We start from the raw sequence: 19,934 nt of genomic DNA on the forward strand, positions 1-19,934 counted from the left end.
TAGCTGATTCCTGTGTTGCTGTTTGTCTTCGTCCATGCAGCACTCTACTTATCATTCTGTTGTTAAAGTGACTGATCATCTTTTCTGATGTCCTGTGTTCTCCACTGCTCCAGTTTTGTAAGTACTCGGTTCTAGTTTTTGCACTCCCTGGAAGATTACCTAAGTTTTGCGTAGCTTCCTCACGCCCTGGTATTTTGGTTGTTCCTGCTCCTCCACTGCTTTTGTATCTTGCCCCAGTCCTGCATTAAACCTGGTATTCTGTGAAATTGTGCCATTTGTCGTGACTGCTCTGCATTTAGGAAATCTCAGCCTTTGTTCAGATTATGGCCACAAATCATAACAGAATGGAGTAGCCAGGTTTTTTCCCAGCAGGCAGTTATCCAAGCCAATCAGTTTTTGTAACTTTTGGAGAACAATTTAATATTTGTTTCAATACTTTTCCTGGCTCTCATAAAAAGAGAGATAAGGAGGACTGGCTGGACAGAGCATGTAACGTGGTCAGAAACCATGCATGGGCTTTAAAAATGTTCCTAGAACTCTCATCTGTTGAAAAGCTTTTTGAACGCCGAGAGGCACCTGCTTGGGCACGTGACCCAGTAGGTTTTCTGGACACTCTCGAACCTTTCAGTCAAATTAAAGACAATGTCAGAAGTGACAGCCAGGAGTCTCCCAGTCGTCAGCAGGAGGCACTCTTCTCCTGCACCCCCACCTTGGTCATACCCACACGCGGCACGGATGGACGCGCCATTCCGGAATCAGTCAGGCTGCAAACGGTGGTCTATTTCCTAATGTGTTCCCGTTTTCAGGTTTCCAGTCGGGTGCGCCCTGGTTCGGGGGTGGTCCCTCCTGTCCTCCGCCCGCCTCCCGCCCATTATGGGGTTTTTTGGGGGTGGGGTTGTTCTTGTGCTCTGTTTAGTTTTCCCGTGGTTGTTCCGTGTCCCCTGGTCACGGAACAACCACTGGTCTTTGTCTTGTGTTGATAACCATTTGTAAAATCCAGGCGGCTTTTGGTGGCTTTCAGTGGAGTGAGTATATGAGAAATTAACAGGCAGGACATGTTCCAACTTGTCCTTAAGGCTTTCAACAGAGGTGTTTTTCCTGTGGCGGAGCGTCGCGGCGGCTGCGTCCCGACGTGCGGACCCGTCCGCACGTCTTTCATTAAAAAATCTCCTTAACAGTGGAATATCCGGATAAAATGCTGAAACCGACTTCTTCTGAAACTTCTCTGTTCTCTCACGACGTCCTGGATCAATAGAGCCTGAAATGTGGAGGTTTTCAGCTTGAACAGGCTGACGACGGCAGCTGAGAGCGCTGAGCGACGTCTCGCACCGTGGGAAGTCCTTAAAGCGACAGTATCACCTCAAAATCTCTCAGCCGTTAAAATTTTCACTGAAAACCAGCTTAATTTTTCGAACCGTGTCCACTTTGATGTGTCTCACAGGTTTAGAAAAAATTTTGATCAAACAACGCGCCAGTCTCTCAGCAACTTCTCAGACAAAGGAATTCCGACGAGGGGCTGGACGACTCCTCCCACAAGGAGTGCTCACAGCCGAATGACGTCACCGACAGGCGTGGAAAAACTCACGCATGCGCACAAGGGTTCAAGCATGTCTGACGTAAAAACATATGAATGAAATCCATATAGTTTTTGAAAAAAATAAAAAGGACCGTTACTTTATTGACAGCCCTCGTATATCCAAATCCAGGGACAGTGTCAGGTGAGGAGCTTGACTGGGATGGTACACCTGTCAAATGGCCGAAGGCGTCAAACTCACAGAGGACAGAAACCTCCCCCTCCGGTAAATGACTCAATAATCTTAAGAGAAATGCTGTAGAAAAACACTAGTTTGTAACCCCAGAAAGGTACAACAAGCTGAAAAAATAACACTGATTTGAAAGCGCAGGCGGCTGAGAAACGGAAGTGTATAGGGACTGTCTACAAAGTGCAAAAACAAGATACTTATTTTAATGATTTAAAAAAATCACTAAAATTCCATTTTTGCACATTTGTCCAAACTGAGTGCTGTAGTGTAACCGGCAGGACCCCAATGATGTGTGCAGAAAATTTTGTCACTACACCATATAACAATGACACTACGGAAAAGTTAAACAATAAAAAAATTCTCAGAAGCTTTTCACAATGACATTTTCCCAAATTGAGTGCTGTATAACCAACAGGAGACCAATGATATGTGCAGTGAATTTGGTGACACCACACCTGAATTTATTAAATATTTTGCTGCTGTCTTGTTTTTGCACTTTGTAGACGGTCCCTACACTTCCGTTTCTCAGTCGCCTGCTCAGTCAGATCAGTGTTATTTTTCCAGCTCAGAGGATGGCTCATATGGATAAAAATAAGGTTGCTGTTGTATGGCTGGGGGGCCTGGCTGCCTTTTTTGTTTCTGTCTTTTGGTTTTCCTTCCAGGTGGCTTGCATTTGGGACTGAGTAGCTGAGTTTATCAGGACCTCACCCTGATCACCTGAGGCTGATCACCTGCGGCTCATCAGGACTCACAGCTGTGGTGCATCTACATGGATTGGAACATGGTGGCATTTAAGACTGGAGTACACAGTGTGTATTTGCCAGAGACTCGACCTTGTGACCAGACGGGTGAGATCGTCGTCTCGGGACCCATCTCATCATCAGTGGATGCAGAGAACGTCCAGGTTTGATGCATGGTCTGTGAAAGAGGAGAGGGTGAGGTCTCACGCTCGTCAGCACACTTCCTGAGGTACGTTAGATTTTGTGACTAACATTTATACAGTCAGTAAATGTGGTGTCCCTCACACCTTATTGTATTGAGCTGTATGTTGGTCGTGTAATCAGCTTCCTCTGCCCACACGTCACCTGGTGTATGATTGACAGTCCACCATATTGTTATTGTCTGTACGTTGTTGTGCGATTCACAACATTAAATTGTTACTTTTTGGCTTATCCATTGTCCGTTCATTAACGCCCCCTGTTGTGGGTCCGTGTCACGACACTTTCACAACAGGATTTCTCGGCCAGCGTCATGGATCCCGAGGGGCATCAACCATCGCTTGAACAGCCAATGGGAGAGCGAGGTGCACAGGCAGGAGGCGTGTTGGGTGAGCTGCAACACATTTTAACCGCATTTGCCGCTCGGTTGGACTTAGTTACCGAGCAGAGCAGTGTTCTCAATCGCAGGATGGAGGCTCTCACCGCCCAGGTGGAAGCGCATGATCAGGGCGCTGCTGCAGCACCTCCTCCTGCTGACCGTGTGCCAGAAACAGACATTCTGCTGGTCGTTCAACGACCCCCCCCCACCTTCCCCTGAAGCATACATAAGCCCTCCGGAGCCGTACGGAGGCTGTGTGGAGACGTGCGCGGACTTCTTGATGCAGTGCTCGCTCGTCTTTTCACAGCGTCCCGTCATGTACGCGTCAGATGCCAGCCGGGTGGCTTACGTTATAAACTTGCTTCGAGGAGATGCACGCGCCTGGGCTACGGCGCTTTGGGAGCAGAATTCACGGCTCCTAACGGTTTATACTGAGTTTGTGAGGGAGTTCCGACAGGTGTTCGACCACCCTCATAGAGGCGAGACCGCTTCAAGTGTGCTGCTGTCGATACGGCAGGGGTGTCGGAGTGCAGCAAAGTATGCAGTCGACTTCCGCATCGATTACAGAGGGCTGAACAAGATCACGGTTCATAACCGATACCCGTTACCTCTGTTGGATTCAGTGTTCACGCCCCTGCATGGAGCCCAAATTTTCACGAAATTGGATCTTAGGAATGCTTATCACCTGGTTCGGATCCGGGAGGGAGACGAGTGGAAGACGGCATTTAACACCCCGTTAGGTCACTTTGAGTACCTGGTCATGCCGTTTGGCCTCACCAATGTGCCCGCGACGTTCCAAGCATTGGTTAATGACGTCTTGCGGGACTTCCTGCATCGGTTTGTCTTCGTATATCTAGACGATATACTCATTTTTTTTCTCCGGATCCTGAGACCCATGTTAAGCATGTACGTCAGGTCCTACAGCGGTTGTTGGAGAACCGGCTGTTTGTGAAGGGCAAGAAGTGTGAGTTCCACCGCTCTTCTTTGTCCTTCTTGGGGTTCATCATCTCCTCCAACTCCGTCGCCCCTGATCCGGCCAAGGTTGCGGCGGTGAGAGATTGGCCCCAACCAACGAACCGTAGGAAACTACAACAGTTCCTCGGTTTTGCAAATTTTTACAGGAGGTTCATAAAAGGTTACAGTCAGGTAGTTAGCCCCCTGACAGCCCTGACCTCCACAAAAGTCCCCTTCACCTGGTCAGATCGGTGCGAAGCCGCGTTTAGGGAGTTGAAACGCCGGTTCTCAACTGCACCAGTTCTGGTGCAGCCCGATCCCAAGCGCCAGTTTATTGTTGAAGTGTATGCCTCTGACTCAGGGATAGGAGCCGTGCTATCCCAGAGCGGGGAGTCCGACAAGGTTCTCCATCCATGTGCCTACTTTTCCCGCAGGTTGACCCCAGCTGAACGGAACTATGACGTCGGCAATCGGGAACTTCTTGCGGTGAAGGAGGCTCTTGAAGAGTGGAGACACCTGTTGGAGGGAGCGTCGGTACCATTTACAGTTTTCACGGACCATCGGAACCTGGAGTACATCCGGGCCGCGAAGCGTCTGAACCCCAGGCAAGCCCGCTGGTCGCTGTTCTTCGGGCGTTTTGACTTCCGGATCACCTACCGCCCCGGGACAAAGAACCAACGATCTGATGCCCTGTCCCGGGTGCACGAAGAGGAGGTCAAGACCAAGCTGTCAGACCCCCTGACACCATCATCCCCGAGTCCACTGTCGTGGCCGCCCTTACCTGGGACGTGGAGAAGACCGTCCGGGAGGCCCTGACACGGAGCCCGGACCCGGGGACCGGTCCGAAGAACAAACTGTACGTCCCACCAGAGGCCAGGGCTGCGGTCCTTGACTTCTGTCACGGTTCCAAGCTCTCCTGTCACCCAGGGGTGTGAAGAACCGTGGCAGTGGTCCGGCAGCGCTTCTGGTGGGCGTCTATGGAAGCCGACGTCCGGGAGTATGTCCAGGCCTGCACCACCTGCGCCAGGGGCAAAGCTGACCATCACAAGGCCCAAGGCCTCCTCCAGCCTCTGCCAGTGCGTCGTCGCCCCTGGTCTCATATCGGCCTGGACTTTGTCACGGGCCTCCCGCCGTCCCAGGGAAACACCACCATCCTAACGATAGTGGACCGGTTTTCCAAGGCGGCCCACTTCGTGGCCCTCCCGAAGCTCCCGACGGCCCAGGAGACTGCAGACCTCCTGGTCCACCACGTCGTGCGTCTGCATGGGATTCCATCAGACATTGTCTCGGATCGTGGTCCTCAGTTCTCCTCCCAGGTCTGGCGGAGTTTCTGTAGGGAACTGGGGGCCACCGTCAGTCTCTCGTCTGGGTACCACCCCCAGACGAACGAGCAGGCAGAGCGGACAAACCAGGAACTGGAGCAGGCCCTCCGTTGCGTGACCTCCGCGCACCCGACGGCCTGGAGTGACCATCTGGCCTGGATCGAGTACGCTCATAATAGCCAAGTCTCGTCTGCCACCGGCCTCTCCCCATTTGAAGTGTGTTTGGGGTACCAGCCCCCATTGTTCCCGCTAGTGGAGGGAGAGGTCGGGGTGCCCTCGGTCCAGGCCCATCTGAGAAGGTGCCGTCGGGTGTGGCGTACCGCCCGCTCTGCCCTGCTCAAAGCCCGGATGAGGGCCAAGAACCATGCAGACCGCCGGCGTGCCCCGGCCCCTGCGTACCAGCCTGGGCAGGAGGTTTGGCTTTCTACAAAGGACATTCCCCTGCAAGTGGAATCCCAAAAGTTGAAGGACAGATACATCGGACCTTTCCCTATCCTCAAGGTCCTCAGTCCAGCCGCAGTGAAGCTGAAGCTGCCAGCTTCACTGCGGATCCACCCGGTTTTCCATGTGTCCCACATCAAACCTCACCACGTGTCACCCCTCTGTGCCCCCGGACCGGCGCCGCCTCCTGCCCGGATCATCGACGGGGAGCCGGCTTGGACCGTGCGCCGGCTCCTGGACGTCCGTCGGAAGGGCCGGGGGTTCCAGTATTTGGTGGACTGGGAGGGGTATGGACCCGAAGAACGCTCCTGGGTGAAGAGGAGCTTCATCCTGGACCTGGCCGACTTCTACCGGCGGCACCCGGACAAGCCTGGTCGGGCGCCAGGAGGCGCCCGTTGAGGGGGGGGTCCTGTTGTGTGGGCCGCTGAAGAGGAGGTACTGCTGGCCCACCACCACAAGATGGCGCCCTGCTTGAAGTGCGGGCTTCAAGCACGAGAGGGCGTCGGCTTTGCTGGAGGTGACAGCTGTCATTAATCAACACAAGCTGTCACCCATCACCACCACTACAAAGACCGGACTGCAACTCCACCTCCTCGCCGAGAAATCAACTACCATTCAGGTAATTTCTCTGCTGACTTACACTTTGTGTGTAATAACCTGAACTTCTGTTGCAGCCGTTTTCCGGGAGTGTGTCCTTATCTGAGGGATTGGCGTTTGGTGTGACAGCGACGGCTTCGCCTCACACCCCAACCCAGATAAGTGGTTGACCAGGAGCTGCACGAGTGTGTGTGATTGGAGGTGGTTTTCCCTCCTTTACTTAATACAGACTGTGGGATTACTGAGTGTGCGAACTCACACTCATCTGGACTGTCTCTGTTCTCTGCCAGCAGTACCGGGTCTGACTGCTGAAGACAGCGGCCACCTGGGGCGCAGGGCTTGGCGGCTCCGGTGTTCTTCAGCTCCGTTGGTGTTGGAAGCTGTGTGGGGATCCAGCTCTTCTCTCTCCAGGCGTCTTCTATCGTCGAGCCTGCCCACACATCACCTGGTGTATGATTGACAGTCCACCATATTGTTATTGTCTGTACGTTGTTATGCGATTCGCAACATTAAATTGTTACTTTTTGGCTTATCCATTGTCAGTTCATTAACGCCCCCTGTTGTGGGTCTGTGTCACGACACTTTCACAACATTTTTATTATTTCTGCTTTGCATCTGATTTAAGGCGGATGCAAATCAGATGCGCTGTGTTCACAGCTGGACGCCGTTCTTTGTTCTACCGGCTGCCACACGCTCTGCGCTGGACACTGCCTATATAAAATAATTATTTTATGGCGCATTAATCATTTTATTGTGCAAATTGGCTGTTGAAAACGGCTCTAATCACCTCCTGAATCACAGGAAGCTGCAGCTGGGCTGTTTGCGTGTGTGTGCGTGCAAACCGCTAACAAGCTGCAGAAAGCATTTTGAGCCATCTAAAAAGGTAATTATTTGACTTGTTTACATTGTCAAGGCTTGATAAAACAGTTGTGTTTTTTCCTTCTTGTCTGCAGCTGTTACAGTACTTATTCCTGTGTTTATAACAGATTTAACTTCTTGTTAGAATCGTTCAAACGAGCTGCGCTCTGATGCGATCCGCTGATGTCACCACTCGCCCTGTTCACTGCTTGTTTACTCCAATCAACTTGTCCAAGTCGAGCAAATGCTCCAGAGCCTGTATTGTTGGTGTGAATAGTGATGCCGAAAAGAGCGAGTGCGCTTCTTTTATGACCACAATGCAGATGCCGTGCACGAGCAAACACGTGCGCGATGTATTCATAATACACCCGTAATACTGCCATGATAATCGCAATGCGTCAGATCCGTTTCTTCACTACATGCGTTATACAACCGTGATTGTTCATCATATATTTGCTATATATTATTAATATATCTATAATTCATACTGGGACATTTGTTATTTTTGGCCATTTTTGTTGGGGACGACAATGAATGCCCGTAATTTGTGTACTCAATTCATGTTAGGGTCCTTTCAGGTTGTTTTTGGGGTCTTGTATTTTGTCTTCTTCCTTGTCTGTCTGTCCTGTCTTCTGAATGGTCAGTGTCCAATTTTCTGTTGTATTGGCTCTGTCTGTTCATGTCTCCTGTCTGTGTGAATCTGTGGGTGTGTTGTTTAGATGAAGGAGTTGGAGTCGTGTGCGTGTACACGTCTGGCTTAGTGTGCTCAGCTGCATGTGTTCTGGCACGCCTCCCTCCTAGTCCACGTGACGTGCCTGCTGCCCTCGTCCGTGTGTATGTCAGTGTGTGTGTGAATGCAGTTTTACATGATGTCCTCGGGCGCTTATTCCTCACTTCTTGTCTTAGTCTCCTCTTCTGTCATGCTGTGTTCATATTATCCCTCCTTCCTCTGTCAGTATGGTGTGCGTGCGCGCGCAACTCCTGCTGGTCTTCCACATCCTCCCGTCATGTTCTGTGTGCATGTGAGATTGTCAGCTCCTGTTTTTTCCCCTTAGTCTCAGTTTGTCTGTTGTTCCTGGTACACGTGCGCGCTCTGTCTGGGTATTTCTCACTGAGCGCGCAGTGCTGTCGGCCTGCTTAGACCCCGCCCTTTGTTCACGTTATGTTTTGTCGGTTCTCTCACCTTTCTTTCCAACCAAGTTTATGTCCTACACTCCTGTGGTTACGTGTGTCTTGGTCTTTCCACTGTGTGTTTGTCATTGTTCTTTTCTATGTCATTAGGCTTATTAGTATGTTGGGTCACTTCATGTCTGCACTCTTCATTCATGTATGTTCTGTTCTCTGCAGCCATCTAGTGTCTTAATTTAGTCGTCAACACCCCTTCTGAGTTTCCAGCTGGAATTAATTCACTCATCAGACTCTGTATTTAACCTCACCTGTGTTCATGTCCCTTGTTGGTCCATTGTTGCTGTTTTCCCATTGTAGCTGATTCCTGTGTTGCTGTTTGTCTTCGTCCATGCAGCACTCTACTTATCATTCTGTTGTTAAAGTGACTGATCATCTTTTCTGATGTCCTGTGTTCTCCACTGCTCCAGTTTTGTAAGTACTCGGTTCTAGTTTTTGCACTCCCTGGAAGATTACCTAAGTTTTGCGTAGCTTCCTCACGCCCTGGTATTTTGGTTGTTCCTGCTCCTCCACTGCTTTTGTATCTTGCCCCAGTCCTGCATTAAACCTGGTATTCTGTGAAATTGTGCCATTTGTCGTGACTGCTCTGCATTTAGGAAATCTCAGCCTTTGTTCAGATTATGGCCACAAATCATAACAGAATGGAGCAGCCAGGTTTTTTCCCAGCAGGCAGTTATCCAAGCCAATCAGTTTTTGTAACTTTTGGAGAACAATTTAATATTTGTTTCAATACTTTTCCTGGCTCTCATAAAAAGAGAGATAAGGAGGACTGGCTGGACAGAGCATGTAACGTGGTCAGAAACCATGCATGGGCTTTAAAAATGTTCCTAGAACTCTCATCTGTTGAAAAGCTTTTTGAACGCCGAGAGGCACCTGCTTGGGCACGTGACCCAGTAGGTTTTCTGGACACTCTCGAACCTTTCAGTCAAATTAAAGACAATGTCAGAAGTGACAGCCAGGAGTCTCCCAGTCGTCAGCAGGAGGCACTCTTCTCCTGCACCCCCACCTTGGTCATACCCACACGCGGCACGGATGGACGCGCCATTCCGGAATCAGTCAGGCTGCAAACGGTGGTCTATTTCCTAATGTGTTCCCGTTTTCAGGTTTCCAGTCGGGTGCGCCCTGGTTCGGGGGTGGTCCCTCCTGTCCTCCGCCCGCCTCCCGCCCATTATGGGGTTTTTTGGGGGTGGGGTTGTTCTTGTGCTCTGTTTAGTTTTCCCGTGGTTGTTCCGTGTCCCCTGGTCACGGAACAACCACTGGTCTTTGTCTTGTGTTGATAACCATTTGTAAAATCCAGGCGGCTTTTGGTGGCTTTCAGTGGAGTGAGTATATGAGAAATTAACAGGCAGGACATGTTCCAACTTGTCCTTAAGGCTTTCAACAGAGGTGTTTTTCCTGTGGCGGAGCGTCGCGGCGGCTGCGTCCCGACGTGCGGACCCGTCCGCACGTCTTTCATTAAAAAATCTCCTTAACAGTGGAATATCCGGATAAAATGCTGAAACCGACTTCTTCTGAAACTTCTCTGTTCTCTCACGACGTCCTGGATCAATAGAGCCTGAAATGTGGAGGTTTTCAGCTTGAACAGGCTGACGACGGCAGCTGAGAGCGCTGAGCGACGTCTCGCACCGTGGGAAGTCCTTAAAGCGACAGTATCACCTCAAAATCTCTCAGCCGTTAAAATTTTCACTGAAAACCAGCTTAATTTTTCGAACCGTGTCCACTTTGATGTGTCTCACAGGTTTAGAAAAAATTTTGATCAAACAACGCGCCAGTCTCTCAGCAACTTCTCAGACAAAGGAATTCCGACGAGGGGCTGGACGACTCCTCCCACAAGGAGTGCTCACAGCCGAATGACGTCACCGACAGGCGTGGAAAAACTCACGCATGCGCACAAGGGTTCAAGCATGTCTGACGTAAAAACATATGAATGAAATCCATATAGTTTTTGAAAAAAATAAAAGGACCGTTACTTTATTGACAGCCCTCGTATATCCAAATCCAGGGACAGTGTCAGGTGAGGAGCTTGACTGGGATGGTACACCTGTCAAATGGCCGAAGGCGTCAAACTCACAGAGGACAGAAACCTCCCCCTCCGGTAAATGACTCAATAATCTTAAGAGAAATGCTGTAGAAAAACACTAGTTTGTAACCCCAGAAAGGTACAACAAGCTGAAAAAATAACACTGATTTGAAAGCGCAGGCGGCTGAGAAACGGAAGTGTATAGGGACTGTCTACAAAGTGCAAAAACAAGATACTTATTTTAATGATTTAAAAAAATCACTAAAATTCCATTTTTGCACATTTGTCCAAACTGAGTGCTGTAGTGTAACCGGCAGGACCCCAATGATGTGTGCAGAAAATTTTGTCACTACACCATATAACAATGACACTACGGAAAATTTAAACAATAAAAAAATTCTCAGAAGCTTTTCACAATGACATTTTCCCAAATTGAGTGCTGTATAACCAACAGGAGACCAATGATATGTGCAGTGAATTTGGTGACACCACACCTGAATTTATTAAATATTTTGCTGCTGTCTTGTTTTTGCACTTTGTAGACGGTCCCTACACTTCCGTTTCTCAGTCGCCTGCTCAGTCAGATCAGTGTTATTTTTCCAGCTCAGAGGATGGCTCATATGGATAAAAATAAGGTTGCTGTTGTATGGCTGGGGGGCCTGGCTGCCTTTTTTGTTTCTGTCTTTTGGTTTTCCTTCCAGGTGGCTTGCATTTGGGACTGAGTAGCTGAGTTTATCAGGACCTCACCCTGATCACCTGAGGCTGATCACCTGCGGCTCATCAGGACTCACAGCTGTGGTGCATCTACATGGATTGGAACATGGTGGCATTTAAGACTGGAGTACACAGTGTGTATTTGCCAGAGACTCGACCTTGTGACCAGACGGGTGAGATCGTCGTCTCGGGACCCATCTCATCATCAGTGGATGCAGAGAACGTCCAGGTTTGATGCATGGTCTGTGAAAGAGGAGAGGGTGAGGTCTCACGCTCGTCAGCACACTTCCTGAGGTACGTTAGATTTTGTGACTAACATTTATACAGTCAGTAAATGTGGTGTCCCTCACACCTTATTGTATTGAGCTGTATGTTGGTCGTGTAATCAGCTTCCTCTGCAGTGGAGTTTTGTGAACTGGATGTTCCATGCCTGCAGGGTGGGAAGCTGATTAGTAATTAAGCCAGGAAGTGTTTGCTGTTTGTGCACCTTTTAAGCGTTCTCTCTGTGTGTTGAGTGTGGACTCACATAATGATTCCTTCTTTCACAGACTCGGTTTGTCGCGGCCACCTGGGGGGTGTCGGCGGGGTCCTTGGGTCCGAATTGGTTCTGGCTCCAGACCGTTAGCGCTGCTGGGAGCGCACCGCAATCCACCACGTGCACTTTTATATTTTTTCACATCACTGTTATGTTTATTAAACTCTGTTATCCTTTGTACCGTGCTCTGCTTATTTTATACTGGGTCCTTCAAACGCTGGTCGGTTCTCCGGGCTGCGTCCGACACATAACAGTTGCAGCATGTTGTTTATCTTCCTAGCTTAGAAACTAGTTTGTTTTTCTACAGTGTTTCTCTAATGCTGCGTTTACACATAAGTCATGAATGCCACAAAGTATACATTCTTGGCCGCTGATCACGAATGTGATGATTTTAGGCAGCGGCGTCAGGTGTCCTCAGGAACTGCTGCAACCTGTTATGATTAATGGCACATGTTGCTGGCGAATTATCAGGAACCATTACGCATGGTCAAGAATAATGTTCCGCGCTACTGCTCGTAACAGTGCATCATTGCATTCTGTCACGTTGTGAATGAGGCAAATTGTCTACACACACACCTATATTCATCCTACCGTCAATTCAGATTGCTCCAGTTTGCTCAACAAAATCTAGATTAATCCACAGCAGAAGAACTTTGTGATTGCATGCTTAGTGGGGCTCTGTGCTGATGAGCATTGAAACGAAACCTTTAGCCGACTTGGCGTCACTGTCCTCCTTAAGCATACTGTGGAAATGAAACTGAATGCGGTGCAGCAGGGTTTAATTGTGCGTACGTCAGAGAAGAACGCTGTCACACTCTCTTAAAGATCACTAATCAAGATGGATCAACACGCTCAGTTGCGACCTCAACAACATGAGGCGAAATGACAGTGGTGCGTGACATTTGTGGAAGATTTTTTTGACAGCCAAAAACATGCCGAGAATGATGGAAATATGACATTCATAACACGTCCTGCCAGTGTGTAAACGCAGCATTAAAATTATTGAGGCGTTTACCAGAGGGGGAGGTTTCTGTCCTCTGAGTTTGACAGATGGACCGTCGCAGTTAAACTCCTCCTCACCTGATACCGTCCCCGGAGCTGGACACACCCAGCGGGACCAGGTGCTTGACACCAGAAGCGAGAGCTGGTCAGATCACCTCCCCACCTCGCCAACTGTAGTGGCCCTCACCAAAAAAAAAAAAATTTTTGCTGTGATAGGGTTTGCGATCAAGATTTCCTGCAGTAATTGATCCATAAACTGAAATCCATAAACTACTTAAACTGAAACACACACACACACACATATATATATATATATCATGAATGATATTTGCATTTTGCGAGAACCGCGTTCATCTTTTGTGAGACCTGTGTTCATGTTTTGGGAGATATTTTTTAAGTATTCACATTTGTGAATTTGTTTGCGGATAATTCACGATTTGCAACTGATTCACATTTTGGGGGTTAACAAGGACATTCACAGAGTTGTTCTGAAGCCACTTCTTTGATATCTTGGCTGTGTGCTTAGGGTCTTTGTCCTGCTGCCCCAATCTGAGGTCAAGAGCGCTCTGGAGCAGGTTTTCATCCAGGATATCTCTGTACACTGCTGCATTCATCTTCTCCTCAATCCCGACAACTCTCCCAGTTCCTGCTACTGAAAAACATCCCCACAGCCTGATGCTGCCACCACTGTGCTTCACTGTAGGGATGGTGCCTGTTTTTCTCCAAACATGATGCCTGGCATTCACACCAAGGAGTTCAATCTTTGTCTCAGAGAATTTTGTCTGTCATGGTCTGAGACTTCTTCAGGTGCCTTTTGGGAGGTAACCACAGTTACTGCACCCTCAGAACTTTCCAGATACCACAGTCCTCCCCTGTAGATTTTAACTGCACTTGTCCCTTTTCTTTCCTTTATATACACGTGCAGGTTTCTTAACATAATACAAGTCACACATTTTCCAAGTCCAGGCTTTGTGGAGGATGCAAATGTCTTCTTGGTTGCTTCACACGTTGTATACCCTCATCTTGGTCAATTTCCACTAAAATTTAAGGAAATTCATTCTGAGGAAAAATGGTTGGTTATCTGTTCACCTGTAGTGTCCTTTGACTCATTTTCTGAATCTTTCAGTTCATTGTCAAAGTCATAAGCATAGTTAATCATCAACATCCATGACAATGTCTGGATTTACATTCTTTCTCTTTTCATCCAATAATTGGTTCACATGTCTTTTGATACAAGTTCCATTTGCAGACACCATATACTGTACATAACAGGACCCAAAACCTAGGTATTTTCACCATTCTCCATTCTCTCCTCCCCTGTAGTTTCTTATAAGCACTGCTTGTCCCACAGAGAAACTCCTGAGTCTACCCTTCACATTGGACTGTTTCTGAATGTCCATCCTCAATAGATTGAGAGAAACTTGGTTTCAGCAAAGACAACCTGTGCGGGCCTGTCTTTTCAAAAAGAGTTCTGCCAGTGTTTTACAATACAGTGTTGCAACAACATACCACCAAGTTTTGCACTAGCCTCTCTGCCAATCCATTTGAGGCTGGAGTTTTGATATGCTTGACAGCATTCAGCTTCACAAATGTGGTAGTAGTCTGCATATGAATAATTTCAGGCCATCGGGCGTATGCATCTATCACCACAAGGAACATTTGCTTCTTGGACTCTGCAAAAACAAGGTGCATTCTCTCACATGGACCTGAAGCCCATTTCCAAGTATGCACTGGTGCTGTAGGTGGAACATTACCATGATGTTTACAGATGTCACGCTGATTTACCTCTGTCTCAATGTCTTCATCCAATGAAGGCCACCACAATAAGCTCCTAGCCATGGACTTAATTTTTACCATGCCTCAGTGGCTGTCATGTAGCTCTGAAAGTAACCTGTTTTTCAGACTCTTTGAAATGACTACTCTGAATCCTCAATGTAAGCAATCATCTTCCACAGTCAGATCAAATTTTCATCTCATCAGTTGACTAGCCTCAGACATGTTTTGGCCAACCTGACAAAACATACTGTTTCACTCTTGCCAGTATAGGATCGTATGCAATCTGCTGAGCTGTGATAGACAGACTGTCGAGGTAAGAAACTCGAAATACTGTATTTGACCTTGGAAAAGTTTCATCTGCTATTGGTATTCTGTATAATGCATCTGCATTTCCATGTTCTGGCTGTTTGTACCTGATCTCATAGGAGTATGTTGCTAAAATCAAGGACCATCTCTGCATACTAGCTGCTACTAATGGTGGTACTCCTGTTTTTGCACCTAAGATTTTCAGTAATGGTTTGTGATCAGAGTGAACCTGCGCCCACACAAGTACTCTTAAACTTCATTACTCCAAAAACTAGGCCTAATGCTTCATTTTCCAATTTGTGAGTAGTTTTTCCTCTGCTTTCTTGAGCATTCTAGAAGCAAACACAATTGGTTTCTCACTTCCATGTGGCATTTGGTGAGAGATCACTGCAACAACACCTACTGGTGAAGCATCACATCTGATCTGGGTTGAAATGTACTAAGGCTTTTTTTGAAATCAGCTGTTTCTGGCCTTCCCCAAAAGCCTTTTTACCTGACTATCCACTCCCACTTGACATCTTTACATGGCAACCCAGTCACTGGTGCTGTCAAGGTAGGCAAACTTGGTGTGAACTTCCCATAATAGCTCAGTAGCCTGCATGGGATCATGTCCCTCTGCATCGATCATACGAGGGCTGTCAATAAAGTAACGGTCCTTTTTATTTTTTTCAAAAACTATATGGATTTCATTCATATGTTTTTACGTCAGACATGCTTGAACCCTCGTGCGCATGCGTGAGTTTTTCTATGCCTGTCGGTGACGTCATTCGCCTGTGAGCACTCCTTGTGGGAGGAGTCGTCCAGCCCCTCGTCGGAATTCCTTTGTCTGAGAAGTTGCTGAGAGACTGGTGCTTTGTTTGATCAAAATTTTTTCTAAACCTGTGAGACACATCAAAGTGGACACGGTTCGAAAAATTAAGCTGGTTTTCAGTGAAAATTTTAACGGCTGATGAGAGATTTTGAGGTGATTCTGTCGCTTTAAGGACTTCCCATGGAGCGAGACGTCGCTCAGCGCTCTCAGCCGCCGTCGTCAGCCTGTTCAAGCTGAAAACCTCCACATTTCAGGCTCTATTGATCCAGGACGTCGTGAGAGAACAGAGAAGTTTTAGAAGAAGTCGGTTTCAGCATTTTATCCGGATATTCCACTGTTAAAGGAGATTTTTTTAATGAAAGACGTGCGGACGGGTCCGCGCGTTGGGACGCAGCCGACGCGGTGCGGCGGCACAGGAAAAACACCTCCGTGTTGATAACCATTTGTAAAATCCAGGCGGCTTTTGATGGCTTTCAGTGGAGTGAGTATATGAGAAATTGTTTAACAGCAGGACATGTTCCAACTTGTCCTTAAGGCTTCCAGCAGAGGTGTTTTTCCTGTGGCGGAGCGTCGCGGCGGCTGCGAGCCGACGCGCGGACCCATCCGCACATCTTTCATTAAAAAAATCTCCTTTAACAGTGGAATATCCGGATAAAATGCTGAAACCGACTTCTTCTGAAACTCTCACGACGTCCTGGATCAATAGAGCCTGAAATGTGGAGGTTTTCAGCTTGAACAGGCTGACGACGGCGGCTGAGAGCGCTGCGCGACGTCTCGCACCGTGGGAAGTCCTTAAAGCGACAGAATCACCTCAAAATCTCTCATCAGCCGTTAAAATTTTCACTGAAAACCAGCTTAATTTTTCGAACCGTATCCACTTCGATGTGTCTCACAGGTTTAGAAAAAATTTGGATCAAACAAAGCGCCAGTCTCTCAGCAACTTCTCAGACAAAGGAATTCCGACGAGGGGCTGGACGACTCCTCCCACAAGGAGTGCTCACAGGCGAATGACGTCACCGACAGGCGTGGAAAAACTCACGCATGCGCACGAGGGTTCAAGCATGTCTGACGTAAAAACATATGAATGAAATTCATATAGTTTTTGAAAAAAATAAAAAGGACCGTAACTTTATTGACAGCCCTCGTATGTCCTAAATAAGACACACTATGCTGGAAAAAGGCACATTTATCTTTGTTTCCTCTAAGATTGTGATTTTGCAGCCTTTTCATAACTCCCTCCAAAATTTTTCATGTAGTGTTATGGAGTTCCACAAGGTTCTGTGCTAGGACCAGTTTTATTCACTTTATACATGCTTCCCTTAGGCAGTATTATTAGATGGTATTGCTTAAATTTTCATTGTTACGCAGATGATACCCAGCTTTATCTATCCATGAAGCCAGAGGACACACACCAATTAGCTAAACTGCAGGATTGTCTTACAGACATAAAGACATGGATGACCTCTAATTTCCTGCTTTTAAACTCAGATAAAACTGAAGTTATTGTACTTGGCCCCACAAATCTTAGAAACATGGTGTCTAACCAGATCCTTACTCTGGATGGCATTACCCTGACCTCTAGTAATACTGTGAGAAATCTTGGAGTCATTTATCATGAAAACATCTGAAATATGTTTGGGCTGCATCCTGCAGGAGTGCACGAGGCAGTCCGAATGTGTTCGGACACGGTTGACCACACTTCTTTTCCTCCCAACTGCGTCGGATTATGGCAGTATTTGCCATGTTGGAAATGGTTCCGCCACATTTTTGCTATGTGTGATGGGGGCTTACAAGTGCAAAGGAAAGGACACATGCCAGACAACTGCCATTTTAATGAGGCAGAGTGCTGGAGCTGCAACAAGAAAGGGTACATCGCCAGGATGTGTCACTCATGACCAGAAGAGACAGATCGCTCACGGCTGGAAAAGAGAAGCACCAGACAGTTTCAGCTTGGGACTCCGATGAGGGCGGTCACATCTCCTCCACTCTTCCTTATCTCTGTTCTCTCTGTTCTCTGCCTTTAACCTTCGAGTCCCTACTTCACCAGACTGTGAATTCCTCAAACTATATTGGATTCTGGATCTATTGGACTACAACCCCTGGCAAAAATTATGTAATCACCAGCCTCGGAGGATGTTCATTCGGTTGTTTAATTTTGTAGAAAAAAAAAAGCAGATCACAGACATGACACAAAACTAAAGTCATTTCAAATGGCAGCTTTCTGGCTTTAAGAAACACTATAAGAAATCAGGAAAAAAATTGTGGCAGTCAGTAATGGTTACTTTTTTAGACGAAGCAGAGGGAAAAAATATGGAATCACTCAATTCTGAGGAAAAAATTATGGAATCATGAAAAACAAAAGAACGCTCCAACACATCACTAGTATTTTGTTGCACCACCTCTGGCTTTTATAACAGCTTGCAGTCTCTGAGGCATGGACTTAATGAGTGACAAACAGTACTCTTCATCAATCTGGCTCCAACTTTCTCTGATTGCTGTTGCCACATCAGCTTTGCAGGTTGGCACCTTGTCATGGACCATTTTCTTCAACTTCCACCAAAGATTTTAAATTGGTTTATGATCCGGACTATTTGCAGGCCATGACATTGACCCTATGTGTCTTTTTGCAAGGAATGTTTTCACAGTTTTTGCTCTATGGCAAGATGCATTATCATCTTGAAAAATGATTTCATCATCCCCAAACATCCTTTCAATTGATGGGATAAGAAAAGTGTCCAAAATATCAATGTAAACTTGTGCATTTATTGATGATGTAATGACAGCCATCTCCCCAGTGCCTTTACCTGACATGCAGCCCCATATCATCAGTGACTGTGGAAATTTACATGTTCTCTTCAGGCAGTCATCTTTATAACTCTCACTGGAACGGCACCAAACAAAAGTTCCAGCATCATCACCTTGCCCAATGCAGATTCGAGATTCATCACTGAATATGACTTTCATCCAGTCATCCACAGTCCACGATTGCTTTTCCTTAGCCCATTGTAACCTTTTTTTTCTGTTTAGGTGTTAATGATGGCTTTCATTTAGCTTTTCTGTATGTAAATCCCATTTCCTTTAGGCAGTTTCTTACAGTTCGGTCACAGACGTTGACTCCAGTTTCCTCCCATTCGTTCCTCATTTGTTTTGCGATGACACTTCAGGGCTCCGTAAAAATGCCTGTTTTTACAAATAAAAAAATGAACACCGACACACGACAGACATCACATTGATGTGTTGGTTTACATAATGAATGACTGAACCAATCTGTGTTTAGCAGAGGCACGTTTACCCAGAATCCTTTGCGATCTGTCTCTTTGTTACAAAACGTCAGAATTAGTGCATTATTCAACATTAAAAGATATATGTTATATTTTAACTTTGTACAAATGACAGAATTGACATTAATGGAGTTATTCTATCAGTATTAATGTTATTTATAAATCAACACCATAACTCAATATGACTTTATTTTTCAAGACCTCCGCATGAGGGTGCCTTTGTGTTGGGAGGGCTGTAATAAACAAGAGCTTCCAGCAGAGGCTGAATGCTGAAAGAAAAAAAAGTGTGGTCTCATTGTTTGGGTCTTGGGGTGCTTCTGTGCTTGGAGCGCTGCAGTACTGGCCATTACACATGTGCTCACTCATCTCAATGGAGTTCAGTTTTTCAGTCTTTCAGTCACAGAAGTTTTGTTCAAAATATTGCCCAGGAAGATGACAAGATTGCACAGGAACACAGCAAACATTTATTTACATGGCTCAAACCCCAACACTATTCATTTATTTATTTAATAAACAAAAAATTCATTATTTATAAAATAGGTATATTAAATGTGCTTAGTTGTGGCAGCGCATAAAACAATGACTCCACTATAATACATTAAAGCCTTTTGTTACCAAGTTAATTGCATCTTTGCATTGTTTTGTGTTGCTAGGTTGGTTGAACTGTTTTGTAACTTCAGTGAATCATACTTGCTGGACAGGTATCGTGAGCTGTTCACAATGTGTTCTCATGGAGCTTTCAAGGTTTGGGTAATGAGAACACAACATATTACACCTTTCATAGTTTACATAAACACTGGACACACTCTTCGGAGAATACACCACTAACTGCTGAACTAAACCTTTCTTTTCACACACATTGTAAAATTTGTATTCTTGACCCCTCACCCACCCTTCATGCTCCAAATGTGGAGGCTGAATGTGTGCACACATATTCAGAAAGTGTTGTACTGACTTTGCCTTGTTACCTGTTGGCATGGTTAATAATTTAAAGAGCCAGGCAGGGTTTCTGAAAGCACAGACTGCAGTCCTGTTCTTTCAAAATTCTTGCT

Source organism: Thalassophryne amazonica, chromosome 5 (assembly GCF_902500255.1).
Source record: "Thalassophryne amazonica chromosome 5, fThaAma1.1, whole genome shotgun sequence".
In the NCBI taxonomy this organism is placed as follows: Eukaryota; Metazoa; Chordata; class Actinopteri; order Batrachoidiformes; family Batrachoididae; genus Thalassophryne; species Thalassophryne amazonica.